Raw genomic sequence first — 13,783 nt, forward strand, 5'->3', positions numbered from 1 at the left:
CAAAGATCCTTGCAGGAAGGCGGAGGACACACAGGCATTGCTTACGTCACTCACTCAGCCCCGGATCGGAGGAGCAGGAAGAGCAAATTACAGGAAGAAATGTGGGTTGTGCAGGCTCTTGGTGCTGATACAGCGAGCAAGGAGCCCTGTTACCAACAAAAGCTCTTCTCCTCTTCCAGCCAACCCAGCTGGCCGGGATGCTCTGCCCTGCCAGGCAGGTCCCCAGGGGCGATGTCGCAGCCGCAGAGAGGGCCAGGCATGTGAGACACGAGATCAGGGGAATGAGGGGGAGCCCCAGAAGAGTGAGGGGCTCAGGGCCTCTGACAGTACGAATCCAGCAAAACTCCCACCCAGGTGTAGGCAGGCAGCCGGCCCCATGACCGTGGGGCAAAGGCTGGACTCCGAATACTTCTTAGCTGAGGCTGCAGGGGTCCTGCCCGGAAACCCAGAGCCCCAGCCAGAGAGGCTGCCCCAGAAACAGTTCTGCTTTCCAGTTTGACACAGCATGAAGACTGGACCCCAGTGAGCCCCGAATTCCCAACCCCTGGCACCACCCAGCTGTGAGCAAGGTGTTGGGATGAAAGCTCACGGTCTATCTCTAAACCCCGCAAACCTCAAAACTTAAGTCTCAGCAAAGGACTCGAATAGACACCTCTCCAAAGAGGACGTGCAGATGGCCAACAGATATATGAAAAGATGCTCAACATCACTAATCATCAGAGAGAGGCAAATTAAAAACACAATGAAGTATCTCCTCACACCTGCCAGAATGGCTGCCATCAATAAATCAGTAAACAAGTGCTGGCGAGATTGTGGAGAAAGGGGACTCTAGTACACTGCTGGTGGGAATGCAGACTGGTGTAGCCACTGTGGAAAACAATATGCAATTTCCTCAAAAAATTAAAGATGGAACTGCCATCTGACCCCATGATCCCACTTCTAGGAATATATCTTAAGAATCCTCCAAAGACAATCAGAAAGAATATATGTACCCCTGTGTTCATAGCAGCACTATTTACAATAGCTAAGATCTGGAAACAGCCTAAGTGCCCATCAATAGATGAGTGGATAAAAAAGCTGTGGTATATGTACACAATGGAATACTATGCAGCTATAAAAAAGAGGGTTCTGTTATCCTTTAAGATGACATGGAGGGGCCTGGAGAGTATTATGCTAAGCGAAATAAGCCAGTCAGAGAAAGACAAGTATCCCATGATCTCACTTATCTGTGTAATCTAATGAACCAAATAAAGTGATGAATAAAATAAAACCTTAGACATGGAAGCATGGAACAGACTGACAGATCTCCAAGGGAAGGGGAAAGGGAGGGCGGGAAGCGATTAATCAAAGAACTTCGATATGTATGTGCATAACCCATGGTCACAGACAATAGGTGAGGGTGTGGGGTGGGAGATGGGTGGAAAGGGGCAAAGGGAGGAAAATGGGGGACACCTCTAATACCCTCAACAGTACATAAATAAATAGATAAGCTTGCCTCCTTCACCACCCTGCACTGCTTCTCTGTCCTTATAACTGCTCAGAAAACCACAGGATAAGGTGGGGACGCATGACTTGCCCCCCTGGACCTGACGTAGGGAGGGAGCCTGCACCAGGAAGACATGCTCCTCCTGCCCAGTGACCTTGGTGTCATAAAGCCTGAATGTGTGTGGACTGAATGGTCGTGCCCCACCCCAATCCATATTATTTTGTGTTTTTGTTTTTTCTTTATTGATTTTAGAGAGAGAGGAAGGGAGAGGGAGAGGGAGATAGAAACATCGGTAAGAGAGAACATCAATTGGCTGCCTCCTGCATGCCCCCCACTGGGGATCGGGCCCACAACCTGGGCATGTGCCCTAACCAGGAATCGAACCGGTGACCTCTTGGTGCCTTGTCTATACTTTTCCTTTTCGGACCCTACTTTGCTGTGGCTGTGATTTGGGACATAGACACTGAGTGCCACAGAGCCTGGCTAGACTCTGGGCAGCGCCCGCTACGCAGAGGGGCCCGGTGCCCATCAGCTTACCTGGGTGTGGCGGAGGAGGATCCTGAGCTCCTGTGGGTCTTGGACCACATGCCAGTTCTGTTTTCCTGCCTCCTCAGGCAGGACCGTGAGGTTCCTGAGAGCTGAAGGGCTGTGAGGGAGGTGACATGAATCTCTCTGGGCCACACGGGCCTTTCCAGAATTCACCTGGGGAAATGATCCAAATGAAGACTTGGTTCAGGGGTAGCCCTGAGCCTAGATGAACTCAGCTGCCCGTTGACATGGCCTGAGATGGCCAGGTGTGTGCACACACACGTCCACGCACGCCAGGGACAGCGTGCAGCCCGAGGGGCACGGTCCCTGATTTGACTACTGCTAAGTCACCCCGGCTTCTGCCTGCCAGGCCGGTCACGCCAGTCATGTTATTTAAATGTGTGAAAGCCCCTGGGAGAATGGCTCTGGGTGGGTCAAGTTCAACGCTCCCACAGTCACCAGTGGGTGTGGGGAAACCACCAGGGAAAACTGGGGAGCTGTGAAGGTCTTCTCCTGGGATTAGACTCTTCCATCAGCTCCCACAGAAGACAGACCCCGGACACTGAAACTCAGTCACCCAGGTCACGGGTCACACACAGAGCTTGCTGTTAACACAGGCTCCAAACCAGGGTCTATGGATGGGCTTTGGAGACCCTTCAAACTCATGGTATGTCAGTTGTGTGCCAACAGGAATTTTGGGTCATCGGATTCTCAGGAATCTACTATCTCCTATGGAAGAAGGGTTCTTGGTCCACTGTTGAAATGAACAGAAAGATAACTTGTTGCCCCTTGTTGCGTAGGAAACCTCCACAAAGCCGACTCTTGAAGTGGTTAGCATCATTGCCACTTGCCCTGTTATTCCTGGACCAAAAGCCTCCATCAGTACCGCTTCTCCTTCCAAATGGTGCTGTCTTCCAAATGCCCGAGGTGCCTGTCCAGTTTTGGAGGGTGGCCCACGCCCTGACTCTGGGAACGCAACCTTCCCAGGCCTCCAACGGGCCATGAAAGTGTCGTTAGTCTCAACGCGCCTTTTTTCTCGCCATGTTGATTTTGTGCATTTTTAGACTTGGTTCTGTGTTACGTTTCCAAAAAGAATTTGACGTCTCGGACTTGATCAGGGCGTGAAGGCCATGCGGAACTTGCAGACGTCATTTCAACAGAATATTCCCGGGGTGGGGGGCTGGGATGTTCAAGGATCCGTCGATGAAAGTGTCTAATTCACTGAGGATTGACCAGAGGGATGTTTCCATTGCTGCTTTGTTGATGGTCTGAAAGGCGAGTTCGCTCTCCGCTGTGGACACCAGCGAGGCTCCCGAATCGACTCTCTTTGGAGGGTTCGGGTAGTTCCTTGGGGATTTTTTGGCCTTTGGGCCACTGTCCTGAGACTGCTTCCCTCCTGGTGCCAGGAAGGAGGACCCTTTCAGTTGGTGATGGTTGTCGCTGCGCTCTATGAGCATGTGAGTCTGTTTTACTGCGATTTCTCTTGTGTTTCAGGCGAGTCTTACGAAAATGACCCGAGGAGTTCCCAGTTGAGGTTGGGTGCCCGGGGCAGGAAACGGTGTTTTCCTGCGGTGAAACCTCTGAGTTGCAAAGGCCGGAAGCATGAGGGCCTGTGGGCAGCGCCCAGCTGGCCCGAGAGGAACAGGTTCGCCCGCCTTGCTAGGGGGGGTTCAGAAGGACCCCTGCTTCTCCATGCGGATGATGGGCTCCTCAACCGAGGAGTTCCCAGTTGAGGTTGGGTGCCCGGGGCAGGAAACGGTGTTTTCCTGTGGTGAAACCTCTGAGTTGCAAAGGCCGGAAGCGTGAGGGCCTGTGGGCAGCGCCCAGCTGGCCTCAGAGGAACGGGCTTGCCCGCCTTGCTAGGGGGGGTTCAGAAGGACCCCTGCTTCTCCATGCAAACGATGGGCTCTGCCGCTCCAGCGGGGGGGACACACTGTGTTTGCTCTTGGCCAGGGAAGTCCCTCAACCTTCCTCTTTTGGACTTCTTCCCCAGGAGTGCAAGTGACGCTGGTTCTGAGGCCATAGCTGCTGGTGGGACGTTGACGAGGGGCTATGAGCACAGCCACACTATGTCCCCAGCTCCACCCTGGGCGGTCAGAGCACCTTGCCTCTGAGAACAGGAGCCCAAGCCGGCCCTTGTCACATCCCACCTGGTGTTCTGGCTGAACACCAGCCACTGCCCGGTGCAGTGCGAACAGAAGTCACTCTTGATCGTGTCTGGCCTTCTGGTCACACGTCGGTGCCATGTGACCCCACCAACGCAGACCCCTGAGGGAGCTGGCTCTTCCTCGGGGCCTCGGAGCAGAATGGGTGGAGGGAGGTCCAGGGACGGACCTCAGGACTCAGGAGCACAGCCTGAGCCAGGGCCCAGGGCCGGGGACATGTAACCGAGTCAGGTGGAGGCCTGTCGGTGACCAGAGGGCGCTGGGCGTCCTCAAAGCGCATCAGCTCTGTACTAAGCACCAGTGAAAAGTCAGGATCCGGGGGGCGCTGCCTCCCAGGGCCCAGTTCTCAGTCTCTGTCACTTCCTGAGGCTGAATGAAAACGGGTCTCTGCCTGCAGGTCTAGGCCAGGAGCAGCGGGGCCCGAGTTCACTCCACAGACAGTCTCAGGGTGATGTCCACTCCACGTGTGTCCGTGGACTGCGTACCTTGCGCTGGAAAGAATGCAAATGACATCGCGTCCCACGTGCTGCTCGTCACCTCCCGGGCGCCACGGGTGACGTGGCAGGAGGCACAAACCCGACCGGCTGACTCCTGGATCTACGCATGCGCATGACCCCGACTGCAGACTCCGTCTGTTGCCTCCCGGGTCCACGCATGCGCATGACCCCGTCTGCCGACTCCGTCTGTTGCCTTCCGGGTCCACGCATGCGCATGACCCAGTCGGCTGACTCCCGGGTCCACGCATGCGCATGACCCGATCAGCCTCTCAGGGATCGAGGGTGGTGGCTTTGCAGACTCAGAGGACGGAGGGCTTCTGAAGTTTCTGAGCAAGCCAGGCCCTGGAAACGGGGTGCACTCAGGTGCGCAGAGGGGAAAGGGGAATTCCAGGCGGGATGGGATCGCAGGGAGAACACACCGAACTGGTTTGCCGGCGGGGAGTGAACACGTCTGGCCGGAATCAGGCAGCGTTTCTCAACGGGGCACCGAAGCGTCGACACGGGACGCCTGTGGGGCTCTCCGGACCATCGCAGGGCACGTTGCCTGCCTGAGCTCTGCCCACCAAGTGCCAGTCACCACCCCATCAAAATGCTTCCACACATTTCCGAGCACCCCCGAGGACGCCCCTGGTGGAGATCAGACCAGAGCTGGAAGCCACGGGGGGATTTGGGTCAGACTGAGGAAGTCCCTAAAACCACAGGGACACGCGTGTGTCCTGGATCCGTAACATGAGCGGACGTCACTGAAGGTCACGAGCAGGGCCGTGTGGTGGGAGGAACCGGAGTGGAGGAGAAGCTGAGAAAAGGGCGGTCCCAGCCCTGGCCGGTTTGACCCTGGTTGGAGCTTCAGCCTGCAGACTGAAGAGTCGTGGGTTCGAGTCTGGTCAAAAGCACGTAACTCGGTTGTAGTTGGGTCCTCGGCCTTAGTTGGGGCCATGCGGGAGGCAACCAGTCGATGTGTCTCTCTCACATTGATGTTTCTCTCTCTCTCTTACTCTCTGTCCTCTCACATCGATGTTTCGCTCTCTCCTCTCACATCGATGTTTCTCTCTCTCTTACTCTCTGTCCTCTCACATCAGTGTTTTGCTCTCTCCTCTCACATCAATGTTTCTCTCTCTCTTTCTCTCCTCTGACATCGATGTTTCTCTCTCTCTTACTCTCTGTCCTCTCACATCAATGTTTTGCTCTCTCCTCTCACATCAATGTTTCTCTCTCTCCCTCTCTCTCCTCTCACATCGATGTTTCGCTCTCTCCTCTCACATCGATGTTTCTCTCTCTCTTACTCTCTGTCCTCTCACATCAATGTTTCTCTCTCTCTTTCTCTCCTCTGACATCGATGTTTCTCTCTCTCTTACTCTCTGTCCTCTCACATCAATGTTTTGCTCTCTCCTCTCACATCAGTGTTTCTCTCTCTCACTCTCTCTCCTCTCACATCGATGTTTCTCTCTCTCTCTTACTCTTTGTCCTCTCACATCGATGTTTCGCTCTCTCCTCTCACATCGATGTTTCTCTCTCTCTTACTCTCTGTCCTCTCACATCAGTGTTTCGCTCTCTCCTCTCACATCGATGTTTCTCTCTCTTACTCTCTCCTCTCACATCGATGTTTCTCTCTCTCTCTCTTACTCTCTCTCCTCTCACCCCAATGTTTTGCTCTCTTACTCTCCCTCCTCTCACATTGATGTTTCTCTCTCTCTCTCTCTCTCTCCCTCCCTCCCTCCCTCCCTCCCTTCCACTCTGTCTGAAAATAGATGGAAAACTTTCCTCCGGTGAGAAATTTTTTAAAGAAGGGAGATCCCAGACTCAAATGAGAGAAGACGGTCAAGGTAGCTGAGAATACCCGTGAGAGACACTGCTACCACCCCACAGCGGCCAGTTTTGTGTACACGAGGGGAAAATATCCAGCACTACAACCAGCAAAGGTGCTGACCAGACAAAGGCAGAGACTGTCCCCTAGTCCACCTCAGGGGGAATCAGGAGCTCCGTGCTCAGGGCACGTAGGGATTGAGCCCTGACATTATTAACGGAGAGCAAAACTAGAACAAAGGTGACTGGGAGGCTTGTGAATGATTCTTTTTCTTTTCCATTTTAGCCCAATTTATTGAAACTATCTCTGAGCCTATGTCCCTCTCCCAAGAGGTCATCAAACTTTATCTTGTAAACTTTATCCTAGAATTCATTTACAAAAAAGGGACATGCTGTGCCAGCCATGGGTACTTGACCCAGAGATCTTGAGGGACTCATGTCCACACTAATAGGGTCTCAGAAATCTTAGCCCTCTCTCCAGACCAAGAAACTCACAGGCTCTGACAGGTCGTGGGGGGAGCCCTCCGAGGCCCATGTGTGGGATGCCCAGGTCACTGGAGAGAATGTCTGTCTCCATATGAGTCCCGGTTGGGGGCAGTTCCACTGGGAAGTGAACCGTGGAACCCCAACTCCTAGCTGTGCTTTGGGACCACTGGGCACCCCTCTTTCTTCCTCTGGAAGAGATATGGCAACAGCTTGCATTCCAGTTACAAGAATGATATGTAGTTTGTTTATAAGGAAATATGCCAAACCCCAGAGAAGATTCCCAGAACAATGATTGTAACTCATGACAAGACAGAGCATGTGAAATATTTTTCTGGCGCCTTTGGCCGAGGTTGTTGATGTCGAACCTTGTGGGATTTTCGTTTCCATCACTGAGGAAGTTATGCTTTTCCACCATTATTACTGACGCTTCAAAATGAAACTTCATGGCTCTTTGGGGAGAAGTCAAAGGAATCCTAACTTGAGATCAGCATTCTAAGGAATGTCCTCTGCTCCATTTCTGCTGGATTATAAATCATTTCCCTTTCAGGGCTGATTTTGCAGTGTGTTATCACCCTGATACTGAATTTTAACTCAGGGAATGGGGTGATGTGATCCCAGTCTAATAAAACTTTAAATCTTCCCAAATCCTACTAACACCCACAACTATACAACAGCAGAGCCTATTTTGTTGTCTTTATGGAGGGACACCACCCAGGAACATATTCCAAACTTTTATTAGTTCTGAAAATTTTGGGCAAATACTGACTTTGCCTCATTCTGTCTCTCCTTTCCTTTGACTCTGATGAAATGCTAACTCCACCTTCCATATTCTCCATCTTTTAGGTCTCTGTGTTTCATTCTGGATAATTTCTACTGACTTAACTTCCAGTTCCCAAATTCTTTCTTTAGCTCTTTCTAACTTCCTGTTGCAGTGTCAGAGTTGAGAGGAGGATTCTGGGAAGATGACCCAGTAGGAGGTGTCAGGAACCTGTCTTTTTACCAGGACGATAGTACAGGCACAATCTACCTGATGTTACTATTTTGGAACTCCAGAGTCTGTTGAAGGTTTACAACTTCTAGGGGAAGACTTGCAGTGAATTTTGGTTCATCTCAGCTCTGAACACAGTAGCAGCTTCCCATCCCCCACCCCCAGCCACATGGCAGGCAGCTGTGCACACAGCTTGCAGGAGCCAGGCTGTGCAGAAAGGACTCTGTTCTTCTGTCCACCAGACATCATGGATCTGTGCGTCGTCTGTGGTCACTGACTGCCGCATCTGACCACTGTCATGCCATCAGAGAAGTGGGCATCCAAGGCTGCTGCACCACCCCCATTGCTGGAAGACCCTCCCCCTCTGGCTGAAGTGACTTCCAGGAATTTAAAGGGCTGCCACCTTTTTATTTATTTATTTTTCTTTATTGATTTTAGAGAGAGTGGAAGGGAGAGGGAGAGATAGAAACATCGATGAGAGAGAACATCGACTGGCCGCCTCCTGCATACCCCCCCCACTGGGGATCAGCCCACACCTGGGCATGTGCCCTGACTGGGAATCAAACTGGTCACCTCTTGGTTCATGGGTCAACGCTCAACCACTGAGCTACACTTGCTGGGTGGCTGCCACCCTTTTTACCTCCATGTTTGTTTTTCACCTTTTCCCTTTTCAGGAGGCAGACATGGAAGACTGGATGTTCAAAACAAACGGAAGATATGGGAAAAATTAACAAGGGACCACACATGCCCAGGAAGAGATTCAGAAAGACCTGAGAAGACCTTAAATTTACAACATGGGCTGATCCTATACATAGAGACAGCTTACAGCTATTTTTAAAGAAAATAAATAAATAAATAAAAATAGTAATAATAATTTAAAAATAACAGACTGGCCAGTGTGCCTCAGTGGTTGAGTGTTGACCCATGCACCAAGAGGTCACCATTTCGATTCCAGGTCAGGGCACACGCCCAGGTTGTGGGCCTGATCCCCAGTGGGGGGCATGCAGGAGGCGGCCAATTGATGTTCTTTCTCATTGATGTTTATATATCTCTCTCTCCCTTCCTCTCTCTCTAAAATCAATAAAGAGGAAAAAGAATTTTTTAAGAAGAGATAGAAAACCTAAAAAGAAACCAGTGTTCTGTTACTTTTGTTTGCAACTCCCAACATTGTTTTCTACAAAATTTACAAGACTTGCATTTAAAAAAATGTATTATTTATGTTTGGGGCCACAAACTGTATAAAAATGTAATTTTGTGACATCAACAACCAAAAGAAGGTGGGGACGGATTATAAAGGATCAGAATTTTTTGTTATTGAAGTTAAGCTGGTATAAATTCAAATCTGAGTGTTATAACTTTGTAATTCCCAAAGAAAGTTATAGAATATATACAAACGAAAATGAGAAAGGAATCTGTTCATTGCACTAAAAAAACAACTAAACACAAAAGAAAATAGTAATGCAGAAAATGGGGGGGGGGGGGCAAAAAAAAGCCATAAAGTGTGTAAGAAACAAATAGCACAATGACGGAAATCAGTACCTCCTTATCAGAAGTGACTTTAAATGTAAATTAATTGAACTCTCCTATCAAGAAACAGAGATTACAAAATGTTAAAAACACAGGATCCAATTATATTCTCTTAACAAAACAGTCATTTGAGATCTAAAGACACAATCAGGTTGGAGATGAAAAGATGGACCGTCATATTCCTTACACATAGAACCGAAAAGAGAGCAGGGGTGTCTACATTAATATCCGGCAAAATAGACTTTAAATCAAAAAAGCTTAGCCCTGGCCAGTTTGGCTCAGCGGTTAGAGCGTCGGCCTGCGGTCCAGAGAGACCCGGGTTCGGTTTCCGCTAAGGGCACGTACTTCGGTTGCAGTTTGTCCCCGGCCCTGGTTGGTCGTGTGGGTGGCAGCCACTCGATGTGTCCCTTCACATCGATGTTTCTCTCTCTCTCCCTCCCACTCTATCTGTACAAAAAATGGAAAAATATCCTCAGGTGAGGATAAAAAAAAAAAAAGCTTACACAACCCAGAGAAGGGCGTTATATATAAATACAAGTTTAATGCAGCAATAAGATATTATTATAAACACTTATACACCTAATGACAGACCATCAAAATGGATGAAGCAAAATTGGCAGAACTGAAGATAGAAATACACAGTTTTGCAACAATAATGGAAGAACACGATACTGCACTTACAGCAATGGATGGAACAAACAGACAGAAAATAAGGAGACAGAGACCTTAGACCACACATTACCCCAGCTGGATCTAACAAACATAACTCCTAAACCTCGAAACAAAAAACAGGCAACTTGATTCAAAAATGGGCTTAAATACATAATTCACCGAAGAAGATACACAAATGGCCAATAAGCACACGAAAAGACACTCGACGTCACTAATCATTAGGGGACTATGAATCAAAACTGTAAGGAGACCACCTGACACCCATTAGGAAGGCGGCTATTGAAAGAATAGAAAACACCTGGCCGGTGTGGCTCAGTGGTTGAGCGTCGACCCATGCACCAAAAGGTCGCCAGTTTGATCCCCAGTCAGGGCACATGCCCAGGTTGTGGGCCAAATCCCCAGTAGGGGGCGTGCAGGGGCGGCCAGTCGATGTTCTCTCTCATGGATGTTTCTAACTCTCTCTCCTTCTCTTTCTCTAAAAATAAAAATATATTTAAGAAAATAAATGTACAGTTTCAGTTCCATAGGATGGAAAGATTCTGGAGATAGATAAACGGTGGCGATGGCTACATAGCAGTTTGAAGACACTTAATGCCACTGAAATGTATACTTAAAAATGGTTAAAATGGCAAGTTATGTATATTTCACTACAATCAAAAACAGTGATACCTCGGTTCTCGAACGCCTCGGTTTTCGACCAAATCGGTATTCGACCAGGAGATTCGAGAAACTTTTGTCTCGGAATCCGAACAAATATTTGGAACTCGAACTTCCGAGTTGAGCCGAATGGCGTTCATTCGGCCCAGCGCGCCTTGCTTGCGGCATCAGTGTGAGTGCAGAGAGAGAGTCACGCTTTGTGGAGAGAGTCACGCTTTCCTATTGGTTTCATTGCTTCGGTTCTCGAACAATTCGGTTCTCGACCGTCCTCCTGGAACGAATTATGTTCGAGAACCGAGGTATCACTGTATTTCACTACAATAAAAAAAAAACAAATAAAAAATAGAGTTTAAAATTTTGATTATTCTTTTAAAAATTATTTCTTGAATTAGTTCTATTTGGTTCTGTTTCCAATGTTCTGCCCCCCCCCATTTTTATAGATTCTTATTCTCTGCAGGTATTTTTAAAGCTTTAAATATCTTTTAATATCATAAGTACAGTTATATTGTAATCTGTATTTTATGATTCTAATATCTGACTTTTTTGCAAATCTGTTTCTGTTATCCATTGGTTCTACTACTGGATGTTATTCATGGTGACTTTTTCTTTATGTGTTTGGTTATTTTTTACTGGACGCTGCTCATTGTCCTTGAAAAAGTGTTTGTGCCCTGGCCGGTTTGGCTCAGCGGTTAGAGCGTCGGCCTGCGGTCCTGAGAGACCCGGGTTCGGTTCCCGCTAGGGGCGCGCACCTCGGTTGCAGTTTGTCCCCGGCCCTGGTTGGTTGTGCGGGTGGCAGCCACTCGATGTGTTCCTTTCGCATCGATGTTTCTCTCTCTCTCTCAGTTCCTCTCTCTCCCTCCCACTCTACCTGAACAAAAATGGAAAAATGTCCTCGGGTGAGGATAAAAAAAAAAAAAAAGTGTTTGTGGGGTGAAGTGATTTCCTTCAGGATTAAATTTGTTTTTGTAAGTTGCCTGTGATCACTAGCAGCCAAAGACCACTTTAAACTAGACTCACATTTGAGATATCTTTGGGACCATCCTAGAATTGGGAACTTGGGGTGCAAATCTCTATCAAGGCTTACTCCTGATTACAAATTCACAGAGGAAGCCCCTCTCCCACTCTGGTCAATGCCTCAGCAAACTCTCATTAGTTCCTTGATTCATCCTTATTCTAAGGGATAACTTTTCACACTCGGAGCTTAATATGGGGGAGAGCCTCATATTATATTCCTCACTCTTGACTTTTGCCTCCTCACCAGCATTGGGCCAAAGTTCAATGTTGCTTAAATCAACAAATGCCCTTGGAGGAAAAGCAACTCCAGTGTTGTTCTTACCTCTCTAGGAGTTCCTCTTTCCCTTAGATTTTTGTCCTGTTAAGTCTTTCTTTTTTATTGATTATTGATTTTAGAGAGAGGAAGGGAGAAAGGAACAGCAATGTGAGAGAGAAACATCGATTGGTTGCCTCCTGTATGCACCCTAACCAGGGATCTAACCCACAACCTGGGCATGTGCCCTGACCAGAAATTGAACCCACAACCTTTCTGGTGTACAGATGATGCTCCAACCAACAGAGTCACACTTACCAGCGTGTCCTGTTAATCCTTTACTGTTAGGTTGAAACATATGAAATTATTATTCGTTGACCATTTTGACTGTCAAAATCTAATAAATCTGATGTTTAGCCAGACTTTGGATGTTTTCAAAAATGTTTCTTTTATTTTCTCCAGCACTTTTCATTGTTTTCAGCAGGAGGACTGGCCCAAATAATCTAGTCTGCCAATTTCCCAGAAGTGGAGTCTGTCTCTCGTCTCTCCCTGCTGTGGTTGTGGGAAGACGGTTCCCTCTCTCAAGCCCGCTCATCCATGTGTGATCTCAGAGACCTTTCTCCCACATATTATCTTCTTATCTGGGGTGACCACAATTCCTCTGAAGCTAACTCCTTCTCTTCTCCTTTTTTGGTGAATAGCTCGTGTTTCTCTCCTCAGTGGAAAACTTTCCCAGCAAGTGAGAAGGATCTTTTCTCTCTCACAACCTACCTTCTATCCAACCAGGGAGTAACGTAGGGAAGAGAAAGACAATGCAAAACCGGAAATAAATCAACAGGAAACACAGCGAAGAGACAAAGGGCTAGTGGGACTGGAATTCCTGGAATATCGTTTGCTGCTGGCTATCAGAGCAGCCAGTCTCATTTTGAGCAGTATAGATGGAAAACCACAGGAAAGAGGGCTTCCAAACAGAAACAGAATGGATAGAACCCTGGATGTGTTTAAATGTATTGAGAAGAGAATGCATCAGAAGTGATGCTAGGGAATAACTAAGCAAAACAAAATAATAACGACAACACACATGCAAAACACACACACACACACACACACACACACACAAAACTGGCCTTGGCCGGTTTGGCTCAGCAGTTAGAGTGATGGCCCGCAGACCAAAGAGTCGTGGGTTCGATTCCAGTCAAGGGCACATATCTCGGTTGCAATTCAATCCCCAGCCCTGGTTGGAGTTGTGCGGGAGGCAACCAATCGATGTGTCTCTCTCACATCAATGTTTCTCCTTCTCTCTCCCTCCCTCCCACTCTATCTGAAAACCAATGGAAAAATATTCTCAGGTGAGAATTAAAAACAAAATAAAACAACAACAAAAACCTGAAGCCATTGTTAACTCCAGGGAAAAGAAAAGCTGTAAGTAATGGAAAGATGCTCATAGTCAATGCATGTGTGGTTCAGCAATAGATAATATTTTTATAGCCGTGACTATTTTAATATGAAAATAAGTTTATTGTTACAAAACTCTATCAGGAGATTGAGGAATATACATGTGGATGAGGGATACTGTAAAAAAGCCAAATGCTTCTTTTCCATTACAGGAAGTCAATAGATAGTATCTAAAGAATAAAAAGAGCCCTGGCTGGTGTGGCTCAGTTGCTTGGGTATCAGCCTGTGCACCAAAACGTTACCAGTTCGATT

This window comes from Molossus molossus, unplaced genomic scaffold, assembly GCF_014108415.1.
Source record: "Molossus molossus isolate mMolMol1 unplaced genomic scaffold, mMolMol1.p scaffold_m16_p_24, whole genome shotgun sequence".
Taxonomy (NCBI): domain Eukaryota; kingdom Metazoa; phylum Chordata; class Mammalia; order Chiroptera; family Molossidae; genus Molossus; species Molossus molossus.